The 24022-nt window shown below is 39.1% G+C and overlaps 1 pseudogene; it reads left to right on the top strand.

Moving 5' to 3' along the window:
* The first annotated feature begins 13789 nt into the window (after positions 1-13789).
* Positions 13790-14761, top strand: LOC148164255 (olfactory receptor 2V1-like; annotated as a pseudogene).
* Positions 14762-24022: the final 9261 nt, after the last annotated feature.

Below are 24022 nucleotides of genomic sequence, written 5' to 3' on the forward strand. Positions count from 1 at the left end.
AACATAGTATTATAAGTCCTAGCCACAGCAATCAGACAACAAAAAGAAATCAAAGGCATCCAAACCGGCAAAAAGAAGTCAAACTCTCACTGTTGGCAGATGATATGATACTTTATGTGGAAAACCCAAAAAATTCCACCCCAAAACTGCTAGAACTCATACAGGAATTCAGTCAAGTGGCAGGATATAAATCAATGCGCGGAAATCAGTGACATTCCTATACACCACCAACAAGACAGAAGAGAGAGAAATTAAGGAGTCGATCCCATTTACAATTGCACCCAAAACCATAAGATACCTAGGAATAAATTTAACCAAAGAGGCAAAGAATCTGTACTCAGAAAACTATAAAATACCCCTGAAAGAAATTGAGCAAGACACAAAGAAATGGAAAAACGTTCCATATTCCTGGATTGGAAGAACAAATATTGTGGAGATGTCAATGCTACCTAGAGCAATCTACACATTCAATGCAATCTCCATCAAATACCATCCACTTTTTTCAAAGAAATGGAACAAATAATTCTAAAATTTGTATGGAACCAGAAAAGACCCCAAATAGCCAGAAGGATGTTGAAAAACAAAAGCAAAGCTGGCGGCATCACAATTGCGGACTTCCAGCTCTATTGCAAAGCTGTCATCATCAAGACAGTATGGTATTGGCACAGAAACAGACACATAGATCGATGGACCAAAATAGAGAGCCCAGAAATGGACCCTCAACTCTATGGTCAACTCATCTTTGACAAAGCAGGAAAGAATGTCCAATGGAAAAAAGACAGTCTCTTCAACAAATGGTGTGGGAAAATTGGACAGCCACATGCAGAAGAATGAAACTGGACCATTTCCTTACAGCACACACAAAAACAGACCCCAAATGGTTGAAAGACCTAAAGGTGAGACAGGAGACCATCAACATCCTAAAGGAGAACACAGGCAGCAACCCCTTCGACCTCAGACGCAGCAACTTCTTCCTAGAAACATCGCCAAAGGCAAGGGAAGCCAGGGCAAAAATGAACTATTGGGATTTCATCAAGACAAAAAGCATGTGCACAGCAAAAGAAACAGTCCACAAAACCAAAAGGCAACAGACAGAATGGGAGAAGGTATTTGCAAATGACATATCAGATAAAGGGCTAGTATCCAAAATCTTTAAAGAACTTATCAAACTCAACACCCAAAGAACAAATTACCCAGTCAGGAAATGGGGAGAACAAATGAACACATTTTTCCGAAGAAGACAACCAAATGGCCAACAGACACATGAAAAAGTGCTCAACATCGTTTGGTATCAGGGAAATCCAAATCAAAACCTCAATGAGATACCACCTCACACCAGTCAGAATGGCTAAAATATACAAGTCAGGAAAGAAGAGATGTTGGTGGGGATGCGGAGAAAGGGGTCCCCTCCCACATTGTTCGTGGGAATGCAAGCTGGTGCAACCACTCTGGAAAACAGTCTGGAGTTTCCTCAAAAAGTTGAAAATAGAGATACCATACGATCCAGCAATTGCACTACTGGTTACTTACCCCAAAAATACAATAGTAGGGATCCAAAGGGGTACGTGCACCCCGGTGTTTATAGCAACAATGTCCACAATAGTCAAACTGTGGAAAGAGCCACGATGGCCATCGACAGATGAATGGATAAAGAAGATGTGGTATATATATACAATAGAATATTATGCAGCCATCAAAAGGAATGAGATCTTGCCATTTGCAACGACGTGGATGGAACTGGAGGGTGTTATGCTGAGTGCCATAAGTCAATCAGAGAAAAAATGTATCATATGACCTCACTGATAGGAGGAATTCTTAATCTCAGGAAACAAACTGAGGGCTGCTGGAGTAGGGGTGGGGTGGGACGAATGGGGTGGCTGGGTGATAGACATTGGGGAGGGTAGGTGCTATGGTGAGCACTGTGAATTGTGCAAGACTGTTGAATCAGAGATCTGTACCTCTGAAACAAATAATGCAATATATGTTAAAAAAGTAAAAAAAGAAGAAGATAGCAGGAGGGGAAGAATGAAGAGGGGGAAATCGGAGGGGGAGACGAACCATGAGACAGGATGGACTCTGAAAAACAAAACAGGTGTCTAGAGGGGAGGGGGTGAGGGAATGGGTTAGCCTGGTGATGGGTATTAAAGAGGGCACGTTCTGCGTGGAGCACTGGGTATTATACACACACAAAAAATGAATCATGGAACACTACATCAAAAACTAATGATGTAATGTATGGTGATTAACATAACATTAAAAAATTTAAAGAAAAAATGATTAGAACAGAGATCAATGTATTACAAACGAGAAACACAGTAGATCAGATCAACAAAACAAGAAGGTGGTTCTTTGAAAATATTAACAAGGTGAGCAACCTAGATAAAATGGATGCCTTCCTGGAAACCTTTAAACTACCAAGACTGAAACAGGAAGAAATTGACAACCTGCCTAGACCTATAACCAGGAATGAAATTGAAGCAGTGTTTGATCAAAAAACGTCCCAAAAAACAAAAGTCCAAGGCCTGATGGATTCCTTGGGGAATTCTACCAAACATTCAAAGAAGAAATAATATTTATTCTTCTGAAGCTGTTTCAAAAAAATAGAAATACAAGGAAAGCTTCTAGACTCATTCTACGAGGCCAGCATTACCTTAATCCCCAAGCCAGGCAAAGACCCCATCAAAAAGGAGAACTTCAAACCGATATCCCTGATGAATATGGATTCAAAATCCTCAACAAAATCCTAATACGATCCAACAATACATTAAAAGGATAATCCACCACAACCCCACAGTGAATATCATCCTCAATGGGGAATAGATGATAGCCTTTCCCTTAAGATCAGGAACACGTCAAGGATGCCCACTCTCACCACTGTTGTTCAACATAGTGCTAGATGACCTGGCAACAAGAATCAGACAATAAAAAGAAATAAAAGGAATTCAATTTGGCAAAGAAGAAATCAAACTCTCTCTCTTTGAAGATGACATGATACTTTATGCAGAAAATCAAAAAGACTCCACCCCTAAGTTACTGGAATTCATACTGCAATTCAGTAATGTGGCAGGATACAAAATCAATGCACAGAAATCAGTTGCTTTCTTATACAGTAACAATGAAACTGCAGAAAGAGAAATTCGAGAATTAATTCCATTTACAATACCATAAAAAATCTATAAGATATGGTTTAAAAATAAGCCTAGAATAAACCCAACCAAAGATGTAAAAGACCTATATTCTAGGAACTACAGAACACACATGAAAGAAATTGAGGTAGACACAAAAAGATGCAAAAACATTCCATGTTCATGGATCGGAAGAAAATCATTATTGAAATATCCATGTTACCCAGAGCAATCTATACCTTCAACACCATCCCAATCAATGTTCCAATGACAGGTTTTGAAGTGCTGGAAAAAATAATCCTAAATTATGTATGGAATCAGAAAAGACCCCGAATTGCCAAGGAAATGTTGAAAAAGAGAAACAAAGCTGGGCGCAACACGTTGCCCGATTTCCAGCTATATTACAAAGCAGTGATCATCAAGACAGCATGGTACTGGCACAAAAACAGACATATAGACCAATGGAACAGAATAGAGAACCCAGATATGGACCCTCAAATCTATGGTCAAATAATCTTTGACAAAGCAGGAAAAAATATGCAGTGGAAAAAAATACAGTCTCTTCAATAAATTGTGCTTGGAATATTGGACAGCTATATACAGAGGAATGAAAGTTGACCACTCTCTTACACCATACACAAGGATAAACTCTATATGGATGAAAGACCTCAATATGAGACAGGAATCCATCAAAATCTTAGAGGACAACATAGGCAGTAACCTCTTAGACATTGGCCACAGCAACTTCTTTCAAGATACATCTCCAAAGTGAGGGAAACAAAAGCAAAAATGAACTTTGGGGACTTCATCAAGAAAAAAAATTTCTGCAGAGCAAAAAGAAACAGTCAACAAAACAAATAGTCAACCCACAGAATGGGAGAAGATATTTGCAAATGACACTACAGACGAAGCATTGATTTCCAAGGTCTATAAAGAACTTCTCAAACTCAACACCCAAAACACAAAGAATCAAGTCAAAAAATGGGCAGAAGGCATGAACCGACATTTCTCCAAAGAAGACATACAAATGGCTAACAGACACATGAAAAAATGTTCATCATCATTAGCCATCAGGGAAATTCAAATAAAAACCACATTTAGATATCACCTTCCACCAGATAGAATGGCAAAAATTGAGAAGCCAAGAAACAACAAATGTAGTAGAAGTTGTAGAGAAAGTGGAATCCTCTTATTGGTGAGAATGCAAATTGGTAGAGCCACTTTGGAAAACAGTGTGGAGGTGCCCCCCCCAAATAAAAATAGAGCTAACCTATGACTCAGCAATTGCACTACTGGGTATTTATGCAAAAGACCTAGATGTAGTGAAAAGAAGGGCCATATGCACCACAATGTTCTTAGCAACAATGTCCTCAATAACCTAACTGTGGGAAGAGCTGAGTTGCCCTTCAAGAGATGAATTGATAAAGATGTGGTGCATATATACAATGAAATATTACTCAGCCATCAGAAAGGACGAATACCCAACTTTTACATAAACAGGGATGGGACTGGAGGACATTATGCTAAGTGAAAGAAGTCAAGTAGAGAAAGTCAAATATCGTATGTTTCCCTTATTTGTGGAAAATAAAGAATAGCATGGAGGACATTAGGAGAAGGAAGGGAAAAATGAAGGGGGTTAACTCGGAGGTGGATATGAACCATGAGAGACTATGGACACCGAGAAACAAACTGAGGGCTTTAGAGGGGAGAGGGTGGGGAAAAGATTACCCGGTGATTTTTATGAAGGAGGGCATGTCCTGCATGGAGCACTGGTTGTTATACGAAAACAATGAATCGTGGATCACTACATCAAAAACTAATGATGTATTCTATGGTGACTAACAACATAATAAAATTAAATAAAATTAAAAAAATAAACATCTTTCTACATTGTATGCCAATTAACATAGGTTTGCAGTTATTGTTTAATGCATGTATCTTTTAAATCTTATAACACATAGGGGCGCCTGCGTGATTCAGTCGTTAAGCGTCTGCCTTTGGCTCAGGTCGTGATGCCTGGGTCCTGTGATCAAGCCCCACATCAGGCTCCCTGCTCCTCAGGGAGCCTGCTTCTCCTGCTTCCACTCCCCCTGCTTGTGTTCTATCACTCATTTTCACTCTCTCTGTCAAATAAATAAATAATAGCTTTTTAAAAAGTATAATTTTTTCTTTTTTAATTTAATTTAATTTTATTTATTTATTTATTTTATTTTAAAATTTATTTTATTATGTTATGTTAATCACCATTTTACATCATTAGTTTTTGATGTAGTGTTCCATGATTCCTTGTTTGCATATAACACCCAGTGCTCCAATCAATATATGCCATCTTTATTACCCCTCACGAGGCTAAACTGTCCCTCCACCCCCTCCCCTCTAGAACCCTCAATTTGTTTCTCAGAGTCCATAGTCTCCCATGTTTCGTCTCCCCCTCCAATTTCTCCCCTTCATTTTTCCGTTCCTACTACCTTCTTTTTTTTTTTAACATATAATGTAATATTTGTTTCAGAGGTACAGGTCTTCACAGATTCAAGTCTTACACAATTCACAGCACTCACCATAGCACATACCCTCCCCAGTGTCTATCATGAAGCCACCCCATCCCTCCTACCCTCACCACTCCAACAACGCTCAGTTTGCTTCCTGAGACTAAGAATTCCTCATATCAGTGAGATCATATGATACATGTCTTTCTCTGATTGACTTATTTGGCTTACCCTAATTCCCTCTACTTCCATCCACATCACTGCAAATGGCAAAAGTCTGGGTTTTTTATGGCTGCATAATATTCCATTGTGTGTGTGTGTGTGTGTGTGTGTGTGTGTGTGTATATAATACATACTCTTTATCCATTCATCTTTTGATAGAAATCATGACTCTTTCCATAGTTTGTCTACGGTGGCCATTGCAGCTATAAATATTGGGGTGCACCTACCCCCCTCGGATCCCTATATTTGTATCTTTGGGGTAAATTCCCAGTACTGCAATTGCTGCATCCTATGGTAGCTCTATTTTCAACTTTTTGAGGAACCGCCATATGTTTTCCAGAGTGGTTGCACCAGCTTGCATTCCCACCAACAGTTTAGGAGGGTTCCCCTTTCTCCGCATCCTCACCAATATCTTTCGTTTCCTGACTTGTTAATTTTAGCCATTCTGACGGGTGTGAGGTGGTATCTCCTTGAGTTGAAGATTTGGATTTCCCTGATGCCGAGCGATGTTGAGCACTTTTCATGTGTCTATTGGCCATTTGGATGTCTTCTTTGGAAAAATGTCTGTTCATGTCTTCTGCCCTTTTCTTGATTGGATTATTTGTTCTTTGTTGAGTTTGACAAGTTCTTTATAAATTTTGGAAACTAACCCTTTATCTGATAGGTCATTTGCATATATCTTCTCCCATTCTGTCAGTTGTCTTTTGTTTTGTTGACTGTTTCTTTTGCTGTGCAAAAGTTTTTTATCTTGATGAAGTCCCAATAGTTCATTTTTGCCCTTGCTTCCCTTGCGTTTGGTGATGTTTCTAGGAAAAAGTTGCTGCAGCTGAGGTCAAAGAGGTTGCTGCTTGTGTTCTTCTCTAGGATTTTGATGGACTCCTGTCTCACATTGAGGTCTTTCAACCATTTGGAGTCTATTTTTGTGTGTGGTGTAACGAAATGGTCCAGTTTCATTTTTCTGCATGTGGCTATCCAATTTTCCCAACACCATTTGTTGAAAAGACTGTCTTTTTCTATTGGGCATTCTTTCCTGCTTTATCAAAGATTCAGTGACCATGGAGCTGAGGGTCCATTGCTGGGCCTCTCTTCTGTTCCATTGATCTATGTGTCTGTTTTTGTGCCAGTACCATTATGTACCGATAATTACGGTTTTGTAATAGTCCTTGAAGTCCAGAATTTTGATGCCACCAGCTTTGCTTTTCTTTTTCAACATTCCTCTGGCTATTCGGGGTTCTTTCTCGTTCCATACAAATTTTAGGATTATTTGTTCCATTTCTTTGAAAAAAGTGGATGGTATGTTGATGGGAATTGCATTGAATGTGTAGATTGCTCTAGGTAGCACTGACATCTTCACAATATTTGTTCTTCCAATCCATGAGCATGGAACGTTTTTCCATTTCTTTGTGTCTTCCTCAATTTCTTTCATGAGTTTCTATTGTTTTCTGAGTACAGATTCTTTGCCTCTTTGGTTAGATTTATTCCTAGGTATCTTATGGTTTTGGGTGCAGTTGTAAATGGGATCGACTCCTTAATTTCTCTCTCTTCTGTCTTGTTGTTGGTGTATAGGAATGCCACTGATTTCTGTGCATTTATTTATATCCTGCCACTTTATTGAATTCCTGTATGAGGTCTAGCAGTTTTGGGGTGGAGTCTTTTGGGTTTTACACATAAAATATCATATCATCTGCAAAGAGTGAGAGTTTGACTTCTTTTTGCCGATTTGGATGCCTTTGATTTCTTTTTGTTGTCTGATTGCTGTGGCTAGGACTTCTAATACTATGTTGAATAGCAGTGGTGATAGTGGACATCCCTGCCGCGTTCCTGACTTTATGGGGAAAGCTCTCAGTTTTTGTCATTGAGAATGATATTCGCTGTGGGTTTTTCATAGATGGCTTTGATCATATTGAGGTATGTACTCTTTTTCCTTATACTCTGAAGAGTTTTGATCAAGAAAGGATGCTATAATTTTTCAAATGCTTTTTCTGCATCAGTGGAGAGGAGCATATGGTTCTTGTTCTTTCTTTTATTAATATATTGTATCACGTTGATTGATTTTCGGGTGTTGAACCAACCTTGCAGCCCAGGGATAAATCCCACTTGGTCATGGTGAATAATCCTTTGAATATACTGTTGTATCCTATTAGCTAGTATTTTGGTGAGAATTTTTGCATCCATGTTCATCACGGGTATTGGTCTGTAATTCTCCTTTTTGGGGGGGGTCTTTGTCTGGTTTTGGGATCAAGGTAATGGTCCTCATAAAACGAGTTGGGAAGTTTTCCGTCCATTTCTATTTTTTGGAACAGTGTCAGAAGAATAGTTATTATTTCTTCTTTAAATGGTTGGTAGAATTCCCCTGGAAAGCCCTCAGGCCCTGGGCTCTTCTTTGTTGGGAGATTTTTGATGACTGCTTCAATTTCCTTAGTGGTTATAGGTCTGTTCAGGTTTTCTATTTCTTCCTGGTTCAGTTTTGGTAGCTGATACATCTCTAGGAATGCAACCATTTCTTCCAGTTTATCTAATTTGCTGGCATAGAGTTGCTCATAATATGTTCTTATAATTGTTTGTATTTCTTTGGTGTTGGTTGTGATCTCTCCCCTTCATTCATGATGTTATTTGTTTAGGTCTTTTCTCTTTTCTTTTTTGATAAGTCTGTCCAGGGTTTGATCAATCTTGTGAATTCTTTCAAAGAAACAACTCCTAGTTTCGTTGATCTGTTCTACTGTTCTTTTGGTTTCTATTTCATTGATTTCTGTTCTGATCTTTATTTCTCTTCTCCTGCTGGGTCTGGGCTTTATTTGCTGTTCTTTCTCCAGCTCCTTTGGGTGTAGGTTAAGTTTTGTATTTGAGACCTTTCTTGTTTCTTGAGATAGACTTGTATTGCTATAAACTTTCCTCTTAGGACTGCCTTTGCTGCATCCCAAAGATTTTGAACAGTTTTGTTTTCATTTTCTTTTTTCTTTTTTTTTTAAACTTGTGATCTGAAAGGTTCTCTTTGCAGCATCAACTGGCTTTGTTTTCATTTTCATTATTTTCCATGAATGTTTTTAACTCTTCTTCATTTTCCGAGGAGACCCATTCATTCTTTGGTAGGATGCTCTTTAGCCTTCATGTATTTGACTTCTTTCCAACTTTCCTCTTGTGATTGAGTTCTAGTTTCAAAGCATTGTGGTCCGAAAATATGCAGGGAATGATCCTAAACTTTTGGTACTGGTTGAGACTGGATTTGTGACCTAGGATGTGATCTATTCTGGAGAATGTTCCATAGGCAGTAGAGAAGAATGTGTATTCCGTTGCTTTGGGATGGATAATTCTGAATATATCTGTGAAGTCCATTTGGTCCAGTGTGTCACTTAAAGTATTTCCTTGTTGATCTTTTGCTTAGATGATCCATCCATTTCAGTAAAAAAAGTCTCCCACTATTATTGTATTGTTGTCAACGTGTTTCTTTGCTTTTGTTATTAATTGGATTATATAATTGGCTGCTCCCATGTTAGGGGCATAGATATTTACGGTTGTTAGATCTTGTCGGATAGACCCTTTAAGAAAGATATAGTGTCCTTCCTCATCTCTTATTATAGTTTTTGGTTTAAAATCTAATTTGTCTGATATAAGGATTGCCACTCCAGCTTTCTTTTGTCCATTAACATGGTAAATATTTTCCACCCCCTCACTTCCAATCTGGAGGTGTCTTTGGGTCTAAAATGAATCTGTTGCAGACAGCTTATCAATGGGTCTTGTTTTTGTAACCAATCTGATAGCCTGCGTCTTTTGATTGGGGCTTTTAGCCCATTTACATTCCGGGTAACTATTAAGAGATATGTATTTAGTGCCATTGTATTGCCTATAAGGTGAGTGTTACTGTATATTGTCTGTGTTCCTTTCTGGTCTTGGTTACTTTTAGGCTCTCTCTTTGCTTAGAGGACCCCTTTCAATATTTCGTGTAAGTCTGGTTTTCTGTTCGCAAATTCCTTTAGTTTTTTTTTTTTTTTTTTTTTGTCCTGAAAGCCTTTTATCTCTCCTATTTTCAATGACAGCCTAGCTGGATAGAGTATTCTTGCTGCATAGTTTTCTCATTAGGGCTCTGAATATATCATGCCAGTCCTTTCTGCCATGCCAGGTCTCTGGAGAGGTCTGTTTCCAGTCTATTGTTTCTACCCTTGTTGATTACTGACAAGTCAGTTTTACTTTTTCTTTGAACACTGTTTTACTTTTTAAATATTACTTTGGCTATTTTTTCAGCAAATATTTATTAAGCATGTAAAAGAAACTGGGGATGCATGTTGGTTTTCACTTTATCAATTCCATAACAAATCCTGTTGAGCATCATTTCAACATTGTATTTATGTATTTATTTAGACCATGAAGGTGTCTCACAGAATACAACTCAAGAAGCACAAAGTGTATACCATAAAGACTCTTTCTACTCTAGATGTTTTCAATCTGATTTTTGATTCTTTCCACTGAGGCTAATAATGTTACTATTTTTTTGTTTCATTCCAGAGATTTTATCTATAGATATAAATTTGCACACACATTTCTTTTTTACACACACAAATATAAAATTTAGTATTAAGTAATATTACATAATATAACATACTTTTTCTTTTTGTAAAAAATTATTTTCAGTTTGCCAACATATAGTACACCATTAGTTTTTGATGTAGTATTCAAAAATTCATTAGTTGTGTATAACATCCAATGTTCATCACATGTGCCCTCCTTGATACCCATCAACCAGCTACCTCATCCTCCGACTTTCCTCCCTTCTGAAACCCTCAGTTTGTTACCCAGAGTCCATAGTCTCTCATGGTTTTTCTCCCTCTCTGATTTTTCCCCCTTTGGATTTCCCTCACTTCCCTATGTACTTCCATGCTTTTCCTTATGTTCCACATATAAATGAAACTACATGATAACTGTTTTTCTCTGCTTGACTTATTTCAGTTGGCATAATCTCCTCCAGTTCCATCCATGTCAATGGAAATGGTGGGTATTCATCCTTTCTGATGGCTGAGTAATAGTCCATTGTATATATGGACCACATCTTCTTTATCCTTTCATCTTTTGAAGGACATCTCGGTTCCTTCCATAGTTTGACTATTGTGGACATTGTTGCTATGAACATTGGGGTGCATGCGCCCCTTCTGATCATTACCTTTGTATCTTTGGGGTAAATACCTAGTAGTGCAAAGGCTGGGTCCTAAGGTAGCTATTTTTTTAACTTTTGGAGGAACCTCCATACTGTTTTCCAAAGTAGCTGTTCCAGCTTACATTCTCATCAATAGTGGAATAGGGTTCCCCTTTCTCCACAACCTTTCCAACATTTGTTTTTTCTTGCCTTGTCAATTTTTGCCATTCTAACTGGTGTGAGGTGGTATCTCAATGTGGTTTTGATTCGAATTTCCCTGATGGCTAATGATTTGAACATTTTTTCATGTATCTGTTAGCTATTTTTCTGTCTTCTTTGGAGAAGTGTCTGTTCATATCTTCTGCCCATTTCTTCATTTGATTATTTGTATTTTGAGTGTTGAGTTTAAGAAGCTCTTTATAGATCTCAGATCTCAGCCTTTTATCTGTAGTGTCATTTGCAAATATCTTCTCCCATTCTGTGGGTTGCCTCTTTGTTTTGTTGACTGTTTCCTTTGCTGTGCACAAGCTTTTTATCTTGATGAAGTCCCAACCCAATAGTTCATTTTCACTTTTGTTCCCCTTACCTTTGGAAACATGTCTTGAAAGAAGTTGCTGTGACTGATATCAAAGAGGTTACTGCCTATGTTCTCGTCTAGGATTTTGATAGATTCCTGTCTCAAATTGAGGTCTTTCACCCATTTTGAATTTATCTTTGTGTATAAGATTGGTCCAGTTTCATTTTTCTGCATGTTGTTGTAGAATTTTCCCAGCACCATTTGTTGAAGAGACTTTCTTTTTTCCATTGGATGTTCTTTCCTGCTTTTTTGAAGATTAGTTGACCATAGAGTTGAGGATCTCATTTCTGGATTTTCTATTCTATTCCATTGATTTATGTGTCAGTTTTCTGCCAATAACATACTCTCTTGATGACTACACCTTTGTAATATTACTTCACTTTAAAAAATAAGATAACTTTCCCCCATTACTTATAGAAAATATGTATAATACAAAGAAATTGGGGGGCGCCTGGGTGGCTCAGTCATTAAGCGTCTGCCTTCAGCTCAGGTCATGGTCCCAGGGTCCTGGGATCGAGCCCAGCATTGGGCTCCCTATTCAGTGGGAAGCCTGCTTCTCCCTCTAACACTCCCCCTGCTTGTGTTCCCTCTCTTGCTGTGTCACTCTCTGTCAAATAAATAAATAAAATCTTTTAAAAAATACAAAGAAATTGGGGGAGACAACCCTTAATTCCACCCAGAAGGAACCACATTGATAATATTTTGGCAAAATTTTCTCTGAGTCTTTACAAGTATTTTAAAATACCGAGCAGATACATTTTTCTTCGGTATCTATTAAAAATGTCATGTGCTTGCCACAGTATTTGCTTATATTTTTCATTGTTTTGGGCATTTGGGTTGCCCTCAGTATCTCATTTACACAGCTTTTTAGGAAATACTTTTAGCTTTTATGTGAAAAAAATAAACCTCTCTGTGTCATTTTCCCCACTTGTGAAAAGAGAATAATGAATCTTTCAGGGCAGTTATGACGATTAAATGTGAGGACGTGGAGTGTTCATTGTAATGCGTGGCACATAAGAAATGCTCAATTACTGTCAGCTTTTTCACTTCTAAGCTACTAGACATTACTTATGTTGTCACCTGCAATTTTTACTATCCCCTTATATGATGAGATTGTTATTCTTATACAGGATAAGAAAACTGAGGTTCAAATTTTTTGCATAAATGAGCAGTGCTCAAAGTTGGCACATGTCTGTTGCTTTTGTACTTTTTCCTGAAAAGACAAATCCTTAAGTGATGTTTGCCTTTACAGGAGAAGCAGCTATGAGGGCTGGAGAACAGCCCAATTCCTAGCAGAGGCAGAAGCAATGCCCAATTCAGCAATAAATAGCTTAAAATTTGCTTCTCAGCTATGTGAAGAAAGTCCTAGGAATTAAAACACCTGCACCCCATGGTTATAGCAGCAATTTTGGACAGTAGTCAAACTATGGAAAGAGCCCAGATGAACAGATGAATGGATAAAGAATTGGTGGTGTGTGTTTATATATACATACATATATATATATATATATATATATATATATATATATATATATATAATATTAGCTATCAAAAAGAATGAAATCTTACCAGTTGCAATGATGTGGATGGAACTAAAGGATATTATCTTAAGTGAAGTAGTCAGAGGAAAGCAAGTGTCATAAGATTTCACTCATTTGTGGAATTTAAGAAACAAAACAGATGAACATGGGGAAAGGAAGGAAAATAAAATAAGATTAAATAAGAGAGGGCAAAAAACCATGAGACTCCTTTTTTTTTAAAGATTATGTTTATTTATTTGACACAGAGAGACAACAGCAAGAGAGGGACACAAGTAGAGGGAGTGGGAGAGGAAGAAGCAGTCTTCCTGCAGAGCAGGGAGCCTGATGTGGGGCCCGATCCCAGGACCCTCTGATCATGACCTAAGCTGAAGGCAGATGATTAATGACTGAGCCACCCAGGCCCCCCAACCGTAAGAGACTCTTAACTACAGGAAACAAACTGAAGGTTGCTGGAAAGGAAGTGGGTGACCAGATGGGGTAACTGGGTGATGGGCATTACAGAGGGCACTTGACGTAATGAGCAATGTGTGTTATATGTGACTGATGACTCACTATACTCTACTTCTGAAACTTTTTAAAAAAGAGAAATTTAAAGAGTTTATTCTAAACAAAGTAACAAAGAGGACAACACATAGGGCAAATTTTTAATGTCCTCAGTATTGTGGCACTAAGCATACATCTCCTGCTTCCAGATCCCAACACTTTTCCTGGCACATCCCTCTGTAGGAGCAATGGTTTTGGTGGGAAACCAGACTCCCATCTCCCACTTCATCTTCCTGGGCTTTTTCACCCACTTGCCACTGCATCTCTTCTTCTTTTCCATCATTTTGGTCACGTTTCTGGTGGCCATCTCTGGCAACGGGCTCATGATCTTCCTCATCAATATCAACTCCCGCCTACAGAGCCCCATGTACTTCCTCAGCTGGCTGTCACTCATGGACCTCATGCTCATCTCCACCATTGTGCCATGAATGGCCACTGACTTCCTCCTAGGCCGTGGCTCCATCTCCTTCACAGGCTGTGGGCTCCAGGTCCTTTTCGTCCTCACCCTCCTGGGGGATGATTGCTTCCTGCTGGCCTTTATAGCCTATGACCGCTATGTGGCCATCAGCAACCCATTGAGGTACTCAGTGGTCATGAGCCTCCATGTCTGCTGGCTCATGGTGGCAGGGTCCTGGTTCTTTGGCTTGGTGGATGGACTGATCCAGGCCATCTTCAGTCTGAACTTCCCCTATTGTGGCTCTCAGGAGATCAACCACTTCTTCTGTGAAATCCCTGCCATACTGAAGCTGGCCTGTGCTGACACCTCCCTCTATGAGACCATGATCTATGTCTGTTGCATCTTAATGCTGCTCCTGCCCTTCTCTGTCATCTCTGCTTCCCACCTGTGGATGCTGGTAGCTGTGCTCCACATGCATTTGGCTAAAGGTCGTCAGAAAGCCTTTGCTACCTGCTCCTCTCCAATGGCAGTGGTTTCTCTCTTTTATGGGGCTGCAATGATCACCTATATGTGGCCTCAGGCCTACCACTCCTCCAAGCAGGACAAGGTGGTCTCAGCCTTCTATACGATGATCACCCCTATGCTCAACCTACTCATCTACAGCCTGAGGAACAAGGAAGTGGCTGGGCCTCCCAGAAAACTCCTGGGGAGGTGTCCTTGTGGTGGGGGGACAGGTCTAGGTTGACATTGGCACCTGTGGATGTGGGTTCTGTGGTCTGGGAACTTGAATTAGCTTCTGTAGTTTGGAAGAGAAACAGATGTGCCATACTGAAAATAAGTCCCTCTTGACCAGAGTTCATGAGATAAACACATTAATTTAATCAAGAATGTCCATGCTGAGGATGGATAGTGTAGAAGGAAGGCTGCGCCAATGGGGTTAAAAGAATAGGAGACACCTAGCGAATATCCCACAGAGTTAGCAGGTGATAGGTTTCAGCTGTTTACCTCTGCAGGAATTGCCAAGAACTGAGGAAAACACCTTGCTCAAGTTGTGCTTCCCCTATGACTAGTCGATATAGGATATAAAGGCTTGGTTACCTTCCCTCAGTTTGACACTGAAGGTCCATCCCAGCTCCAGGACTCCCTGTAATATCTGAAGCATTACAGACTATGTATCCCTATATCCAATTTTGCTTCCTTGTCTCCTTTCCCTACCATGAGTACAATCCTAACATCACTTTAAAAAACCTTCCACATGAAAACTTGTCTCAGTCTGCTTCCAGGAAACCTAACCTGTGACACACAAAAATGAAAAAATGATGGTAAGTTAAAGTCAAGTTTGCTAGATATGTTCATGTACATGTGGTCAAAATAAAATATAAACACAGAGACTTTGTTGCTTGGTAGTATCAGAGGAAAGTCAGAAAGTTTCCTGAAGACACTTAAGACAAGTTTCAAGTATAAAATATAATGCCTCAACACTTCCATACATCATTCTGTGTTCATCATAAGTGCACTTCTTAATCCTTCTCACTTATGTAACCTATCCACTCCACCTCTTTTCTGGTACCCATCATTTGTTCTCTACAATTAAGAGTCTGTTTTTTTATTTCTCTCTTATTTTTTCCCTTTGCTCATTTGTTTTGTTTCTTAATTTCCACATATGAGTGAAATATATGGTATTTGTCTTTTTCTGACTGACTTATTTCGCTTAGCATTTTACTCTCTAGCTCCATCCATGTTATTGCAATTGGCAAGATTTCACTCTTTTTTATGGATGAATAATATTTCATTACATATGTATGCCATATCTTCTGCATCAATTGATGCATTCATCAATGGATGGACATGGGCTGCCTCCATATCTTGGCTATTGTAAATAATGTTGCTAAAAACACAAGCATACATGTATCTCTTTGAATTAGTGTCTTGTATTCTTTTGAAATAACCAGTAATGCAGTTGCTGCTTTCTACCTTATGGCAGTTCTATTTTTAACTTTTTGAGGAACCTCCATACTGTTTTCCACAAAGGCTGCCCGAGTTTGCATTCCCACCAACAGTGCAATAACGATACCCTTTCTCCTCATCCTTGCCAATACCTGTTTCTTGTTATGCTGACTAGCCATTCTGACAGTTTTGAGATGATATCTCACTGTAGTTATGATTTGCATTTACCTGATGATGTGATGTTAAGCATCTTTTCATGGGTCAGTTGGCCATCTGTACGTCTTCTTTGAAGAAATGTCTATTTATGTCTTCTGCCCATATTTTTAATTGAATTATTTGCTTTTTCGGTGTTGAGTTTTATATATTTTGGATACTAAACCTTTATTGCATATATCATTGCAAATATCTTTTCCCATTCCATATGTTGCCTTTTTGTTTTCGTTGATTATTTGCTTTGTTGTGCAGAAGCTTCTTATCAGGATGAAGTTCCGATAGCTTATTTTTGTTTTTGTTTCCCTTGCTTCAGGAGACATACCTAGAAAGAATTTGATATGGTCAGTGTCAAAGAGGTTACTGCCTGTGTTTTCCTCTAGGATTTTGATGGATTTCTCTCTCACATTTAGGTCTTTAAACCATTTTAGATTTATTTTTGTGTATGGTATAAGAAAGTGGTCCAGTTTTATTCTTTTCATGTTGCTGTCCAGTTTTCCCAAAACCATTCATTGAAAAGATTATCTTTTTCCCATTGGATATTCTTTCTTGTTTTGTCAAAAATTAATTGACCATGAAATATGGTGCTCATTTCTAGGTTTTCTTTTTTGTTCTATTGACCTACGTGTCTGTTTTTGTGCCAATACTATACAGTTTTGATCACTACAGCTTTGTAATATAACTTGAGGTCCAGAATTGTGTTGCCTCCAGCTTTGCTTTTCTTTTTCAGGATTACATGGTCTATTCAGGGTCTTTTGTGGTTCCATACAAATTTTAGGATTGTTTATTCTAGCTCTGTGAAAAATGCTATTGGCATTTTGATAAGGATTGTGTTAAATGTGTAGATGTGAGGATGGCTTTGGAAAGTATAGAAACTTTAACAATATTTGTTCTTCCAATCCATGAGTATGGAATATCTTTCCTTTTCCTTGTGTCATCTTCAAATTCTTTGATCACTGTTTTATAGATTTCAGAGTACAGGTCTTTCACTTCTTTGGTTAGGTGTATTCCCAGGTATCAAAATTTGTGCTGGGCCACTAGTCTTATGCCAGATCCCCTGAGGTGCTGTGGTGGCTGGGCATTGTGTGCTGGGGCTGCTGGGGCTGCAAAACTGGGCACAAATTGGGACACACAAGAAGATGGCTGGGCAAACTGGGCCTGTAGCATGATGGTGTCTGGGATCATGCACCTGGATGAGGTGTAGTGACTAGGCACTGTGTGCAGTGGCAGCTATGTACCTGGTGGCTGCACTGTGTGCAGGGGCAGCTATGTACCTGGTGGCTGTACTACCTGCACAAGGGTGCCTCAGGGCACATGGCAGGGTGCAGTGTTGCAAAAGTTCATGGGGCAGCAGTTCAGGGTGCTCATATGGCTTTAACAAAATATGGCCTGACCGCAAGGCTGAGACCAGCAAGCTTGGAATGGGACAGTCCTCAGAAGAACACACTGTGAACAAGTCAGGCAGCCCCATTTTCTGCTGGTAAATTATGGGGGACAGGGGAGGGAAATGGTGTATGCCAGCTCCCTCATTCTCAGTGAAGTCCCTCAACATGCTCCAAAATCAGTATGAACAGATCTCTCCCATTTTTCCCCCAGAATTTTTAAAAGGCTGTTTTTATGTTGTCTCTCAGGGCAGGCTGCTGTCTCCTTAAGGGTGATGACCCAGGTATAGGCACCCAAGGATGCCCAGTGCCAAGACCTCCAAAGCTCCAGGTTCCCAAAGCCACTGGCTTTATAAACTCATGGAATTCAGCCCCTTTGGTTTTTAAAGCCAGACACCATGGGAGTTAGTCCTCCCTGTGTGAGTTCCCTGGTGTGAGGGGCAATTTCTCTGTCCTCTCCATGTGAGCAGACTCCCTGCACCTTTCTAAGTTTTCAGTTGCAGCTTCTTCTCTATATTTTGTTGTGGAGTTTCTTCTACCACTCTCAAGATTGTTCTTTAGTTTACTGATTTGGATATGGATGATAGCTAGTTGAAAACATGGGACAGTGTGAGCTTAGGGTCTTCCTACTCTGCCATCTTCGCAAGCTCCTCCCTTCTCTTTCAGAGATGAACTTCAGAAATTACTTACAACTTCCTATTTGCCTTTTATAGTGCTTAGTGGTGCTTCTATTGCCAGGAATATGAGATAGAGGACGACATGGCAGGGAGGTGGGTATGTGCCACAAGACCTCTAAGTATGCCTGGAGTCTATTTCTATGGGCTTGGAGAAGACTGTGATTCAGGCCAGCCAAGGATACATGGAGCATAATTTCAGGCTCAGCCTGCACTTGAAAAATCAAGATTTTAACTTGAGCAACTGTCAAATGGGCTAGACTATGTTTGTACGTAACCCATTTCCCTTTATTCACCAAGTGTTGAATTTGAGATGATAATATCCTAGTTAGTCAGAAAACATCTTAAGCAGGAAAGTTTTCACTCTTGATGAGTCTTGAGTGATGCCTTTGCAAGCCTGTGAAAATTAAGGTTTGTTTTTCTCATGGAAAATTATTTTTAATTGTGATTTTTTTAGGTGTTCAGCAACATTTACAGCAAAAGGCTTCCTCATGTTATGGTTTCTGTGCCATGCAGTGAGAGTTGTGCAAAGCCTGGCCTCTCCCCTTTGCCTCTCTCACTGTCTTGAATCTCTCTGGGCCACAGCCAATTTCTAGCTTGGACTAAGGCTTGGCAGCATGGGCTGGGCAAAAAAGAATGACATTCAGAGAGTAGAGGCACTTTTTATCAGTGTTTGAACCTGGTAGAAGGAGAAGCATAGAAATCCTCATGGAAGTGGGTTGGGGTGGAATGGAGTAGTGATGGTTTTTGTTAAGAGGAAGACATCTGACTTCTAAAAGATGGTGCAGTATGTTCATTTACCATAAATCTTTCCTCCACAAAACATGTAGCAATAGTAGATAAAATATAAAAATAGAAAACAATGAAGATAAAACTGGCTTCAACTACGAGGTTTTAAAAATAGTGAAATAGGAACAATAGAGAAGTGCCCAATAGTGAGCAAGACTGAAAGCCTGGGCTTGCTGAGACAAACTTGTCTTGGACAAACTCAGGGTGGGCAAAATTTCAGTCCGGCAGGGTGAAGTTCTGCAAATTCCATGAAAGACAAAAAATGTGAGCCAGCCTTTTGGGATGGGGCCAAGGGTTGGAGTAGAACTCCACACTAAAACCCCAAAAGAAACTGAAAAACTGACTGTCAAGTGCCTTCTGAGGCCTTAGTTCTGGTGTGTCACAGGCCTGGGGAGATACAGATGGAACTGGTGACCGGTCACTTAGCCCTTCCATAGTGCTGACTTCATGTAGGCAGCAATAACAAATCCACACTTTAAAACTTTCTTCAAGATGTTTTGCCCAGAATCCTGGAAGCTAGCAATAACCAACCACTTAGCAGACTGGGTTTGTAAGCACAAGTTTTTAGTGAAGGATATGTGTGGGAGAGACAAAAATGATGATAATAAAATAAAAAATTAAATCTCCTCTACAAAAGGAGTTTAAGCAAATAAAAACCTAAAACATCAGCCAAATCAACAGTATAATTTACTCAAGATGAAATTCACAATGAAAGAACAGACAAAAAATTTAAAATACTATCTTGAAGGTATGTGAAGAGGAAACTAAGGTGTATCTTTCACAAAAATAGAATACAAAATAGTAAATAAAAAACAGTCATAAATGAACTACTAATGAAAACCCAGAAATAAGCCCAAAAATATATAGTCAATTAATTTTCAACAAAGTAGTAAAGAATATCCAGTGGGAAGAAGACATTCTGTTCAATAATTTCCCAGAGGTATTGGGAAAACTGGAAAGAAACATGCAAAAGAGTGAAACTGGACCTCTTTCTTACACCAAATGAAAAATAAATTAAAAATGGAGCAAAGACCTAAATGTGAGATTAAAACCATAAAAATCTCAGTAGAGAACATAGGCAGTAAATTCTTTGACATCAGCTGGAGCAATTTCTTTCTAAATATGTCTCCTGAAGCAAGGGAAACAAAAGCCAAAAAAAAAAAAACCACAACTGTTGGGACAATATCAAGATAAAAAGCATCTGCACAGTGAAGAAAATAATCAACAAAACTAAAAGGCAACCTACAGAAAGGGAGAAGATGTTTGCAAATGACACATCTAGTAAAGGGTTAATATCTAAGATATATAAAGAACTGGAGGGAAAGCAATATGGCAGAAGAGTGGAGGACCTCCTTTCATCTGGTCCCTTGAATTTAGTTAGATACCTATGAAATAATTCTGAGCACCTATGAATTCAATCTGAGATGTACGAAAAGAATTGCTGGAATTCTACAAATAGAAAAGCGACCACTTTTTGCTAGTGAGAAGTGAATCTGAGGTGTTATATCAGAAGCTAAATGGCAAGGGGAGGGAGACTCTGGAAGCTGGCTACCAGAAAGTCTTACAGCCCCAGAGTGCAAAATCAAAACCTTTAGAAATCTAAGAAATCTGCTCAAGTAAGAGCTGTCCCTGCCTGAAAGGTGCTCATGTGTTGAAGCAGGGCAGAATCCTACCTGGGACACTGTAGCCTCAAGATCCCCGGGGCCACAGAAAGGAGGTGTCTGAGCCAACAGTTTTCCAAGCACTGGAGCAAGGAAACCAGTCAGGGTCAGCGAGCCTAGGAGGGGGCTCTCAGTTCAGTTTGCCATAGACTGAGAAATGTGGCAATATCCAGCAATAGCTCTTCATGAGGGGGCCTTGCAAAAGGCAGAAACGCAGCAATGCAGCAACACTCTGCCTTCGCCTGGGAGAATCCTGGTGGGTGCTCACTGCAGGAGCCTGCAGAGTTTGGCACACACAAAAGTGAAAACTGCTTATCCCTGAGGGTTTGCTGAAGAGAGGGGACTGGGATCTTGAAGCTCCAGGACTGAAGATCTGGGTATGGCCATTTTTATATTCATCCTCTAAAGAAACGTGGAAAGCCTTCAGGGAACAAAAGCAACAAAAGCAAACCGAAGCAGCTTACACTGAGCCCGGCCACCTGGCAAAGGTCACTGCAACTCCAACAAGGCAAAGACACCCGAGAATCCGTGCAGCAGGCCCCTCCCCCAAAACGTCAGCTGGAAGAACAGGTGAACACCAAGTTTATGGAGCATGCAGGACTGCAAAACTCCAGCTCTAGGGGAAAATACTATATAGAATTTGAGGGTTTTTTCTCATTATTTGTTTTTCTTTTGGTTTAAAAGTTTCCTTTTCTTGTTTTTAATTTTTCCTTTTCAACTAGTTTCTTATTTTGTCAAATCTTTAAGTTTTCTTTTAACTTTCATTTTTTACATTTATATTTTATAGATATATCCTTCATTTTGGCCTCCTTTCACTGTATTCAATTTTATTTTTTCTATATATATTAAGTTTTACTTTCTTTACAATCTGGGGATGTAAACATCTTCTGACAAAAAGACCAAAATACACCCAGGACTATGTATCACCCTGTTTTGACCACATTGGAGATTATATTCTCCCCCCACCCCTTTTTGTATTTTTCTTTTCTTTTTAGTTTCTGACCTCTTAGGATTTGTCTAGTGTGCATTTTGCTTGAGTCGTGGTCGATATTTTTTATTTTGTTCTCTTGCTTATCCATTCTTCTCTGGGCAAACTGACTAGGAGGAATTCACAACAAAAGAAAGAATCAGAAGTAAAACTCTGCCACGATCTAGTCCATATGGATATAAATAAATACTCTCTGCCACAGATCAAATCCATATGGATATAAATAAAATGTCAGAGCTGGAATGCAGGAAAATGATTATAAAGTTACTAGCTGGGCTTGAAAAAAACATAAAAGACACCAGAGAATTTCTTAGTGCCAAAATTAATGCTTTGCAACTGAGATGTAGTCTAAATTGGATGCTCTAAGAGCTAGGGTAAATGAGGCAGAAGAGAGAGTCAGAGACACGGAAGACAAGTTGATGGGAAGGAAGGGAGTTGAAGAAAAGTGAGAGAAACAACTAATGGATCATGAGGGGATGCTTCGAGAAATCAGTGATACCATAAAGTGAAACAATATTAGAATTCTTGGGGTCATAAGGAAGAAGAAAGAGAGAGAGGGACAGAAGGTATACTTGAGCAAATCAAAGTTGAGAATTTCCTTAATTTTGTGGAAGATAACAGGCATACAAGTCCAAGAGGTAGAGAGGACCCCTCTCAAAATCAATAAAAATAAATACCCCGGTATATTATAATGAAGCTTGCAAATTTCAGAGATAAAGAGAAAATCCTGAAAACAGCTCGAGACAAGAGTTTCTTAACCAACAATGGTAGGTTACCATTCAGTTTTCCTTCCCTTCCCCTATGATCCTCTGCACTTCATATATTCCACATATGAATGACACCATATAATTGCCTTTCTCTGATTGACTTACTTTGCTCAACATAATACCCTCCAGTTCCATCCACATCAATATAAATGGCAAGTATTCCTCCTTTCTGATGGCTGAGTAATATTCCATTGTGTATATACCACATCTTTATCCACTCATCTGTTGATGGATATCTAGGCCTTTTGCTTAGTTTGGCCATTGTGGCATTGGTGCTATAAACATTGGGGTGCATATGCGCTTTCAAATCACTGCATTTGTATCTTTGTGGTAAAAATAGTAGTGAAATTGCTGGGTCAGAGGTTAGCTTTGTTTTTAACTTCTTGAGGAACCTCTATACTGTTTTCCAGAGTCACTGTACCAGCTTGCATTCCCACTAACAGTGTAAGAGGATTCCCCTTTCTCTGCATCCTCACAAACATTTGTTGTTTCCTGTCATGTCAATTTTAACCATTCTGACCAGTGTGAGGTAGTATCTCATTGTGGTTTTGATTTGTATTCCCCTGATGCCAGGAGATGTGGAGCATTTTTACATGTGTCTGTTAGCCTTTTGACAGTCTTCTTTGGAGAAATGTCTGTTCATGTCTTCTGCCCTTTTATAGACTGGATTATTTATTTTTTGGGTGCTGAGTTTGAGAAGTTCTCTACAGATCTTGGATACTAGTCCTTTATCTGATATGTCATTTGCATGTATCATCTCCCATTCCGTTGGTTGCCTTTTAGTTTCGTTGATTGTTTCCTTTGCTGTGAAAAAGCTTTTTATCTTGATGAAGTCCCAATAGTTCATTTTTGCTTTTGTTTCCCTTGCCTTTGGAGACACGTCTAGCAAAAAGTTGCTAAGGCCAAGGTTGAAGAAGTTGCTGCCTGTGTTCTCCTATAGGATTTTGATGGATTCCTGTCTTACATTTAGGTCTTTCATGCATTTTTAATTTTTCTTTGTGTAAGGTGTAAGAAAATGGTCCAGTTTCATTCTTCTGCATGTTTTTGTCCTATTTTACCAGCAGCATTTATTGAACAGACTGCCATTTTTCTATTGGATATTTTTTCCTCCTTTGTTGGAGATTGGTTGACCATAGAGTTAAGGGTCAATTTCTGGGCTTTCTTTTCTGTTCCATTGATCTATGTGTCTGTTTTTGTGCCAGTACCGTACTGTCTTGATGATTACAGCTTTTTCATAGGGCTTGAAATCAGGTATTTTGATGCCACCAGCTTTGGTTTTCTTTTTTGACATTCCTCTGGCTATTTGGGGTCTTCTCTGGTTCCATACAAATTTTAGAATTATTTCTTACAGCTTTCTGAAAAATGTCGATGATATTTTGATAGGAATTACATGGAAAGTGTAGATTGCTCTGAATGGCATAGAATTTTTTTTTAAATTTTATTATGTTATGTTAGTCACCATACATTACATCATTAGTTTTTGATGTGGTGATCCACGATCCATTGTTTTCGTATAACACCCAGTGCTCCATGCAGGACATGCTGTCCTTAATACCCATCACTGGGCTAAAAAATCCCCCCTCCCCCC

This window comes from Eumetopias jubatus, unplaced genomic scaffold (assembly GCF_037043125.1).
Source record: "Eumetopias jubatus isolate StellerSeaLion01/CBP00866 unplaced genomic scaffold, mEumJub1_p1.0 scaffold_5, whole genome shotgun sequence".
Taxonomy (NCBI): Eukaryota; Metazoa; Chordata; class Mammalia; order Carnivora; family Otariidae; genus Eumetopias; species Eumetopias jubatus.